This window comes from Solanum pennellii, chromosome 1, assembly GCF_001406875.1.
Source record: "Solanum pennellii chromosome 1, SPENNV200".
In the NCBI taxonomy this organism is placed as follows: domain Eukaryota; kingdom Viridiplantae; phylum Streptophyta; class Magnoliopsida; order Solanales; family Solanaceae; genus Solanum; species Solanum pennellii.
In genome coordinates this window covers 42,857,279-42,867,357 of record NC_028637.1, presented here as the reverse complement: position 1 = coordinate 42,867,357, position 10,079 = coordinate 42,857,279, and the positions used below count along the sequence as shown (strand labels likewise).

The 10,079-nt window shown below is 34.9% G+C and overlaps 1 long non-coding RNA gene across 1 annotated transcript; it reads right to left on the bottom strand.

Annotated features, from left to right (window-relative positions):
• Window positions 1-9,109: 9,109 nt before the first annotated feature.
• Window positions 9,110-9,646, bottom strand: LOC107031081. The gene is made up of 3 exons (XR_001458181.1): window positions 9,610-9,646; window positions 9,442-9,515; window positions 9,110-9,153 (listed from the first exon to the last, which is right to left on the bottom strand). It is a non-coding gene; the product is annotated as an uncharacterized LOC107031081 (long non-coding RNA).
• Window positions 9,647-10,079: the final 433 nt, after the last annotated feature.

Genomic DNA, 10,079 nt, shown 5'->3' with positions numbered 1-10,079 from the left:
AAACTAAACGACCATCCACAATGGATTAAGCAATTTAATGAAGAAATCAATATATCGTAATAGTTTGCCAAATGACCTTAATACAAAGCTTTGAATAAAAGACTAAAATGAAACGCTAGGGACAACATCCACTTCCTATTTCAAAAGTACTAAGCTAGAATGATAGGTGTAGCATCCTCAAACTCAAGAGGACCTACCAAAACTCTGAAGATCGCTAATCCAAACCGCTTCAGTGAGTCTTCAATCTTCTCTCTGACATGCGCCTATAAAATAGTAATAGTATAGGGTTAGTACACACTTTTACTAAGTATGCGTGTATGCACATATACATGAAAGGACTATGCATGATCAATGAAAGATCTTTCTATAACAACATGCCATTTCTAGAAAGTAAATTCACTAGACTCTCTAAATTCGTTATTTGTGAATTATGGTATGAATATGACATATTTTAATGCATTCAAAATACACAACTCATTTTATATATGACATAAGACTTTAGAATCATGAACATAATATTAGAACAACTAAAATGAATATTTTGAAATTTTCTCCTCCCAAACCCGAGAGTTCTTCCCCAACACTTAGTTTATCAGTCTTTTTGATATTCTTATTGTGTAGTTCAATGATCTCCTAAATCATATGTCTTACTCAGAAGTGCAATGATTCATTATAGTCCCATGACTATAATAAATCGATTAATTAATTCAAAAGACTAGGGAAATGATTTGGCTACCCTTACTACACGTTATTCTTTCCATTCTTGTTAAGTTAGGCGTAAAATCTTCATAGGCCAATCATTATTGGCTAGGACACTTATGTAACATTACGGAAAATCACATGCCTAACAAAGAGCCCGATAGGTCTTTAAGAATGCATATTGTGGATACATAGACATTCCAATCCCCAATATTGAGAAACATTGGGCATAGTATAGAAAATTGGCTGAGGGGTATTAGTCAATTTCGATATAATATCCAAATAAGCAAAATATTCGTCATATTAGAAAATATTGACTCAAAGGGTGTTAGCCAATTATTCTAAGTATTAATGAGATTTTTTAAGAAATGTACTTGAAATTAAGACCCTAACTAATAAAAATTACATCTCAACAAAACATATGAAGTACTAGGCATCCAAGTGTCAAGCCTAGCACCATTCCACATGACCATTTAAAATAATCATGTAAATTAAGTAGTGCCCAAGGACATAGTGAGGGTCTTTGGGACAATAAGTAAATATTCCAAATAGGAAATAAATAATAGTTAATTATAAAAGAACAACCAACCCATGTGTAATCACATGGGAAAATCATGTGGGAATCGGCCATAGGAGGGGACCACCCTAACAGAACTCGGTTAGTGTAGTTAAGGGAAAGCATATGCGGACGGGTCCCTCCATGTGAAACCTCACTACATAACAATATCTAGGCTATAACTAACTGTTCTAACTAGATAACTAATTTAGGACTAACCAAAATGGATCCACTAGTCCACCCGCCAACCTAGGAATAAACCGGGTTGACACTAACCTAGTACTAGTGAAAGAGACAACCTAGTATCTAATCTAGGATGGTCCAAAGAGTTAGTTAAGGTCCTAAAAGATTAGGGATACTTTAGTAATTACCCTAGGATACATAATTAATTAATTAATTATGAGGGGCAAAACCAAAATCACAAAGCAATTTCCAGATTTTAGTTAAAACAAGAAAAAGACAACCTAGTAGCTAACCCAGGATGGTCCAAAGGATTGGTTATCGTCCTAACGAATTAATGGTACTCTAGTAATTACCTTATTTAACCTAATTAATTAAATTATACATTTAATTAATTAATTTAAATTGTCAAAACGAAATCGTTTCAGTTACCTATTATAATTCAAGAAACATCCTAGTACTTAACCTAGGATGGTCCTAAAAGGTTGATTATGGTTCCAAGGACTTACGGGTACTTTAGTAATTACCTAGGTCCCTAAATTAATTAAATTAAGTATTTAATTAATTAATATAAAGTAAAAATGTTGACCGCAACCATAGTCAACACCAATTTCCAGAATTGGTTAAGTGTTATGTTTTCCTATTTGTAGTCAATATAGGAGGGGATTGCTAGTAATTAGTTAATTAATTTATTTAATAACTTATTAAACCTTAGTTCAATGAGTCAAGATCATTTCCTAATACTTATGCTCACGTTCAAACAGTAAGTGTTTTACAACGCAAATCAGAAAACAATGAACGAAAGAAAAAGGCAGAAATTTTATCGATTTCTCTTGGGCGGTTTCAAGGTTTATTCTAGGTTTCGTTCAAGGTGGTATTCGTGGATTAAGTTCTAAATAAGGTATGGGTTTCTCTCCTGGAATTCTTTCTCCAAGAGTACTTTCCTTCGCACGATTCATGAGATCTTTAAAACTAGGGTTGTTCCCGTCGAACTTCCTTCCCCCTAGTATCCTTGTACAATTTCAATGTTCAATAGGTTATAGATCAAGTTGTTTGTATTCGGTGATGGATGATCTTAATGTGTAGGGTTATTGAATTATGAATGTATAATGAACCTATGAAATTTTAATCGTATGAAGTTAAATGTTTACAACGTGAATTAAGAATCGAGGATATGCTAGTTACGTCCATCAACGTTTAATGGTTGCTGTGTTTGTCCGAATGCTAACTTGCTGTTATTGTGACGTTATGAAGATGTTATATTCATCAAATGTTAATATGATGCTTTCCAAGATATTTAAAAACATTATCCCCAAAGTCATGAAATAAGATTGGCTAAAAGGACCTCCATGAAATCACATCTGGAGTGTATTACTTATCTTATGCCAATAAATTCGCTAACAGAACATTGTCCCAAAAAGCATGCATGCAAATGGCTATAAATTTATGTTAAATGATTAAAGTTTTGGCTAATGGTTCATACATATTAAATTTAATGAAGAACACACATAAAATTGGCTAATGCCAACAAAAATGGTTATGTAGTTTAATATCCAAGTGTTTAGGCCAAGACTAATCATATGCCAATCTTGTGTAGTTAGAGTAAATAAATGACAACATAAGCACTTCTAAACTAATTAAATGAACCCATATACAAGAGAATGTCATTCATTGGGACAACTCCCAACATGTTCTTTAAGAATTATATATGATCTTATGAAACTCATTGAATGAAGTGCTCATCGTTTGTAATCGCTGATATGAAGCTACTACACTAAAGTAAGTAAGTAAGTAACGTGAGCAATAACATAAATAATGAGGTATAAGTTAAAAAATTACAAGAATGAGGTGTTAAAGTAAGTGAGACAAGCCTCACTCACACCTAAGCTACTATGTTAAAAATACTCACGAATGAAGGTGTTAGAATTTGTGAGACTAGTTTAATTAACACAAAAGAATGATATGTAAAGACAATTCACATTTCATCAATGTAAAGTATGGATGAAAAAATATCAATAGAGTAAGAAAATGTCAATCCATAAAAAAGCTTCCATAATGTTTGAGTCAACTCTAAAAGATAAAGAAGATAATGAAAGTAAGCAAAGCACTGATATACTAGTTATGAGCATGTGCTTGCACGTGTAAGTATCATGAGACGAGGCTACCACCGAGGTGGATAAGTAGTCTCCTTAGGTACCTAGCCTTTGAACTATGGCAAGCAAACAAAGGAACTAGCCTGTGGTTTCCACCTAAGAGAGGTAGGTATGTTTCAATTTAACCTTTGCTAGTGAGACACCTCTTTTCGGTGTGGGGTAGACACTGGATTTCATGTCTAGTTCACATGATCTATGTAGGTTAATGCTCAAAACATGTTCTTGCTTCACTATTGTTGTGAGCCGCTCTTTTTCGGTGTAGAGTAAACACCTGAGATGGATTCGCCTTAGCCGGGAATTACGTCTTTTCGGTGTGGGACAGAAACTAGATTTCATGAGTAGATCCCATGATCAATATTCTTATTGATTGGTGATTCACCTCTTTTCGGTGTGGGGAAGACACTGGATTTCATGTTAACTCGCATGATCTTACTTGTAAAGATGTCTCTATGATAGCAAAAAGAATGATAATGGAACGTATGTTCAAAGTTAGATATGAAGAAGAGCTTAAGAATGTCAATTGCCAATATCGATACTTATGAAGTTTCAGCAAAAATGGGCAAGGCCAAATAAGATTGGCTTATAATGACTTCTTATGTGATACTAATAAAGGGAAGTAGATACATAATGACAACTTAATACCTCATAACTTCCCTAACATGAAAGTAATGAAATAGATGGCATAGCCAATAGAAACTAGCTTATGAAATGTTAATGACTACATAGAGTAACGAATGACTCATTGTAAAGTAGTGAAATCTTTCCTCAGTCATTTGATTACTTACTTGATTATCGTGGGTATGGGACTACAAATGAATCATTGCACTTGTATGTAAAACATAGAACTAAACGAATTATTGAACTACACAACAAGAAGAATAAACAGACTTAAAATAAAACTAAGTATAGGAATGGGAGCTCTCAGGTTGGGGGTTATCAAATTTTTGAATCCTCGCCCGAGTGGTTGTAATATTATGTTGATGACACTAATGTCTGGTAATCATATATAAAATGAGTTTTGTGTTTTGAATTCATTAAAATACATCATTTTTATACCACAATTCATAACTAACAATTTAGGGAAGTCTAGTGATTATACTTTCAAGAAATTGCATGTTTTTTTGGAAGAGCTTTCCTTGATACTGCATAGTCTTATGTGTTTATGAGAATACACCCATACTTAGTACAAGTGGTGTACTAACCCTATAAAATTTACTATTTACTATTTTAATAGGTGCAGGTCAGAGAGAAGATTGAAGACACATTGCAACAGTTTGGAAATCAGCGTTCTCCAGACCACTTCGTAGGTCCTCTTGATTTCGAGGATGCTACAGTTTATTCTAGCCTAGTAGTATACATAGCTAGTGTTTTTTGTTCCTAGGATTTCTTTCATACTTTCATTTCAAAGCTTTGTAATACGGCAATGTTTGGCAAACTTAATGATGATATTGTAACGCCCCAAAACGAACAAAGGTGAACTAGAGACTCGTCGTTGTTTCTTGAGTTGATTTTTAGTTCAAATAGTTATTTTAGTTACCTTATGCAGTATGTCAAGTTTGGTTATGTTTGGAGTTCAATTAACCACGAACGTCCATGACTTTCTGAAAGTATGCCTTAAAATGTACTAGTGTGTCATGTTGTATTTAGACGAGTTTTACGTGTTCGTTTTACTTGAAACTTGCATTGTATGTTACAAGTCCTAGACGACTTAGCTTAAGGGTTTAACGACTGGGCACGACCCCAGCTAGGACCCACAAGGGGCCCTAGATGAAGGGTGCAAGACTTGGGCAAAATCTGCAAAAAATCAGCAGCGGCCATCGACGACCCCAACGATGGTTCATTGGTCCCTCAACGGTCCGTAGACCTAGGGTGTTTATTGGACCAGTGAATTTAAATTTTACATACTCCATTTGGAGCTAAGTATCCACCAACGGACCCTACCAATGGTCCGTTGGCCCAACAACGGTCCGTTGGTGAAGGTCCGTCGAGGATGCCTGCAAAGTCTGTAAGTTGCTGCCAACTTGGGGTGTTTTATGTAAATATACCCCAAGCCTTTTAAGACCCTAGGTTGATGATTTTAGTGTTTTTAGTTTATAATAAAATAATTCTAAACCCTAGACCTATACAAGACCCCTCTCTTCAAAATATTCAAACTCTCTCTCTCTCTCTAAAGACAATCTCTCTCAACACTCCATTGAAAGCTTGAGGTCATGGAAGGATAGGAGGGCTTGTTGGACGTGTCTCTTCATCAAAAACTCTTGGATTTTGCTTCCTGAAGTGAGGTATTGTATTCATTCTTTAAAATCATTACATTCAAGAAGCCAACTTCAAAAAGGGGTTTCTAAACTCAAACTATTTCTAACTTTGAATTCTAGTTGGGGTCTTCTTGTATTTAAGTTTTAATCGTTTAAATGTATTTATTTTGGGTTGAATTGATGTTTTGATGTTAAAACTCTAATGAAACTCTTGTTTATGTATACTTTAACCTTTGGATTGAAATTGGGTTATGTGAGCATGATTTGAGTAGATTATGAAGTTGGGTCTTCTTGTATTTGTCATGTTGGTGTAGCTACATCTCAAAGGGCCTTAATATGGTGAAATATTGATAAATTGCTCATGACTAATAATGGTTTAAATTGATGTTGAGTTGCTTTCATTAGATAGTTTTTATTATGAATTGACATTGAGTGGTATGGTCCATCTTATGGATGGCGGTGCTAATTGAGCAACTTGATGTTATTTAATATGTTTGAATATGTAATCTTGAAGGTCTGACATGTGAAATGAAGAGATATTTGAATGGGTCTTGTATTGTGTTTTGGTGTAGCTTGAATTGCATGCTTGACCTAGTTTAACTCTAAATGAAGAATATGATTATGAGAAGCATGTAGGGTGTGCAACTTGATGAACCAAGGTTAAAGTATGCGTAGAACTTGATGAAAATTAAATGAATCTTATATTCAAGGTGTGTAAATGTACACACACACACTTTAAAGAATGTATTATACTAAGTTGAGTAAAAAGGGGAATCTTGAGGTGGAAAAACTTCGTGAGTTGAGATGTGGTGTATAGTAGATCCTAGTGAGATTTCTATGATAGACTACTATATTAAGAAATTCGTGGGGAGTTATGCCTAACACCGAGAGGATATGAAGGAAAGGTGGATTACACTTCGTGAGTTGATATGTTGTATTTCCAAAGTACCTTTTGAGATGAGTACTCCTCATTATTAAAGAATGAGTTACTTAGTAGCAATCTCCTTATCCCTTAACTATGTGTCCACATAGATGTAGCTATTGGGAAAGTCATGTAAAAGCTAAGAAGCATGACCTTAGTCTAGGCAAGTAAGGATCCCTCATCCGATAAGGGTTAATATCGAGATTCCATGTCTAGATCTCATGGTCTATGTCGGATAAGCAAATCCCCCACAAAGAACTGATTGAACTAAGTCTTTCTTAAAGAACATACTACTTAGGGTTGGTGGTGGTATGGGATGTTATCTACTCATTGCACTAGGTAGGACCTTCTGAAAGAGAAGACTTGGTGCCAAACATTCAAAAAGAATGTACAACTTAGGGTAAGTGGTTGTATGGGACGCTACCTACTCAATGCATTAAGTACGCATTCCGAAAGGGAAGACTTTGGTGATTTGTTGGGTGTCTTTTAATGTCTTGCCGTTAATTGAGGGTCTTGTTTCTCCCGAGTTGAGTAAGCCGAAAGGGGTGGTCTTGAGGGTTGCTTTTTTGTGTATTAAAGGATGCATATGCATACTTCTTCCATATCTTACCTTAGTGAGTCTTAGGATAATTCCGATGTAGGGAAACTCTTAAGGAAAATGAGTTCACTTTCTCTTTCGCTTGGCCTTGGATGTTCATTCATTTAGTTTTGGATAGTTCATTGTAATTGCTCAAGTTGAATTTATTGTAAATGCTTTAAATGATTCATTGTCAATGTTCAAATGTATTTGTTGTAAATGCTTAAGGACTTCACTATGAATGTCAAGTTCCTTCATTGTAATGTTTCTTGTTGGCTTAAAATTATGGGAATTCTTATCTAAGTTGAAAATGAATGTTAGTATGATGTTTTGCCTTTGTATTCATGAATGTTTTTCTTAAATTGCATGAAAAGCTATTTTTACTAAAATGTCCCTTTTTACATGTTTTTGCATATGCCATACTTAGTACATTGTTTTGTACTAACCCCATACTTTTCTATACTATATAAGTATAGGTTTGAAGCTTTTGAAGGTTTGGAGGCTTGAAGGAAAAGCTTGGGAAAGTTTCTCTCAAGGCAAAGTATGTCCTCATATATTCGAGGTCATAGTCATTTTCTTAATTTTATTTGAAGACTTGTTATGTATTTTACTTTATTTTAGAGGGGTATGTCCCTAAGATATTATGTCTATTATGTCGTGTCTTTAAGTTGGCTTGTGACGATGAGATTCTCTAAGTACTATGAAAGATTGTCTTTCAATAAGTATTCGTGAAAAGTGTTAAATTTCCGCACCACTTTTCATGCCTTATGTGAAGAATGCTAGTTAAAGGGCTTGTACTAGACCCCAAAGGGTCAAGTATTCCGGGTCACGAAACGACGTTTCTCCCTAACTTCTAGGGGGTGCTTTCGGGTCGTGACAAATATATTCATCTTCTGTTTCTAATTGATTCTTTATGGTAGATGGATGTCCTTTACCTTGATCTTAGTATATGATGTATCTGCGTAAACAGTACATGAAGTCTATGTATACTTCATTAGATTAAAAAGTTTTAATTTTTCGAAAAATTTAGCTAAATGAATGTGATGAATTCAAGAAGAGGCTTACTGCGACCTTTCAGAACGATGCCGGTTGCGATTCGGATTCTAGAATTAGGGTCGTGACAAACTTGGGATCAGAGCATGAGGTTAAATTACATAGGAACTAAAGCTCAAAACAACCACGTTACGTAGTTTCTAACATATGGTTGTGAAGCACACCACAATCATGACTTAGACACTTTGTGATGTCACTACACCATTTTAGGTCTACGGCAACACTAAATCTTGACAACGCTTATAAAGGGTTGCCTAAAATACTTTTGGGAACACTTTTAAAGTGTAGCCAATGATTTTGACTTTTAGATACATTAATTTTAGCAACACTTCTAAAGTGTACTCTTTAATGGGATAAACTACACTTCATAAGTGTTGTTGTAGTTGGCAACAACTATTTACATGAATGGCCACACTTTTAAAGTGTGTTATTTTTATAATTGAAAATACAACACATTAAAAATGTGGCCTTAGTGTTTTCACCAAAATTTAATATTCCCTCCAACATTTTAAAATTAAAGTTTTATCTCCCTCCCATTTTTATTTGGCCAAAAAAGTAAAACATTAAAGAAAAATTAAAAAGAATAAAACATTAAAGAAAAAAAAAAGGCAACATTTCTTAAACTTCAGATGAAGCTTCCATTTTCAGCTGAAGAACACCATTTGCATGATTTTTGTCATTATTTTGGAGGTGCCTTGTTTGTACTTCAACAGCTTGATAAAGCTGATAGCATAGACAATCAGAAACATTGATAAAGCCTGCAAAAGACAGATCGAATGGTAGTGAGTTGAGTTTGAAAAATGAACTCAAAGAGTTTGATTTTTATTTTTCCCTTCCTCTGTTATTGGGCCAGAAGAAGGTGTGGAGAAGAAATTGGGAATCAGAAACATGCTATTATTGTGCCAGAAGGGGGTGAAGGGAAGATTTCCAGATCCAGAAACATGCCAGAAGGGGGTGAAGGGAAGAAATTGGGACCAGAAATATGCCCCTTCAGAGAGCAATTTATGTTTGATCCTTTACTGTAGGAAAGACATTTCCTTACTCACCATTCCAGCGTAGCTTCCAATTAGAAGTCTCTGCCTCCCCTGCTTATCCATCAAGTATAAAGCACATAGTGCACCTGCAAGAAACACATAGCGACAACTAAACATTATCTTGGAACGACGTGAAAGGCTATATAAAGCGCGTCTCAAGTGATTGAACCCATTACATACCTGCAAAGTTGGTCAGTCCCACATATAAGCTTGCTAAGCGCTGCTTGAGAGCCCAACATCTTTGAAAGTCAAGGATGAAAAGTAGAGAACTCAATTTATACCAGCAAGCTGTTGAAGTACAAACAAGGCACCTCCATTTTCAGCTGAAGAAAAAGGCAACACCATTTCAAAACACTTGTTAACTTTTTTTTAGTTTGCTATGATTTTTGTTTTGAGATTTGATTCTAAAACATGGTTCTCTTCTTTTTTGAACTGTGATTTGCTCAGGATGCACAAAACAGAGTTGCAGCGTATGCTCTCCATCGCTTGTTTCCAGATCTCCTAGTTCACATGCCATTTACTGAACCATATGCATCACTTATTTTGCAGTGGGAGGAAGGTAATTTTTCTAACTTTACGTGAAGTCAAATGTTTGATATTGGTATTACATTAAGCATTTTGGTAACTCAATTTTATACTTCACCCTGATC